This window comes from Hemitrygon akajei, unplaced genomic scaffold, assembly GCF_048418815.1.
Source record: "Hemitrygon akajei unplaced genomic scaffold, sHemAka1.3 Scf000073, whole genome shotgun sequence".
Classification (NCBI taxonomy): domain Eukaryota; kingdom Metazoa; phylum Chordata; class Chondrichthyes; order Myliobatiformes; family Dasyatidae; genus Hemitrygon; species Hemitrygon akajei.
In genome coordinates this window covers 1,587,928-1,588,454 of record NW_027331959.1, presented here as the reverse complement: position 1 = coordinate 1,588,454, position 527 = coordinate 1,587,928, and the positions used below count along the sequence as shown (strand labels likewise).

General features: G+C 41.4%; 1 non-coding gene across 1 annotated transcript; it reads right to left on the bottom strand.

The window, feature by feature from the left end:
- Positions 1–249: 249 nt before the first annotated feature.
- trnac-gca (transfer RNA cysteine (anticodon GCA)) lies at positions 250–321 on the bottom strand. Its single transcript has one exon. It is a non-coding gene; the product is annotated as a tRNA-Cys (tRNA).
- Positions 322–527: the final 206 nt, after the last annotated feature.

Here is a 527-nt window from a genome sequence, read left to right as displayed (position 1 = left end):
TAAAGGCCAGCATACCAAAAGCTTTCTTCACCAACCTATCCACATGAGATTCCACCGTCAGGGAACTATGCATCATTATTCCTAGATCACTTTGTTCTACTGCATTCCTCAGTGTCCTACCATTTACCATGTGTGGCCTATTTTGATCAGTCCAAGCAAAATTTAGCACCTCACACTTAGCTCAATTAAACTTCAATAAATGAAGTTACAATCTATATCATCGCTGTGGTCACTTTTTTTTATTTTTGAAGGGGGCACCTGGATTTGAACCAGGGACCTCTTGATCTGCAGTCAAATGCTCTACCACTGAGCTATACCCCCACATTTTTAATGCTACAGATTGTGGAGGCATTAACGATAACCTTTCAAGAATCCATAGATTCTGGCGTACCAGATGACAGAAAAATTGCAAACGTTATTTCACAATTTAAGAAGGCCTGTTAGCCAGTTATCAGTGGTTGGGAAGTTGTCGGAATCGATGTTAGGGATGAGATTACGGAGTACCCGCAGGCACATGACAAGATAGG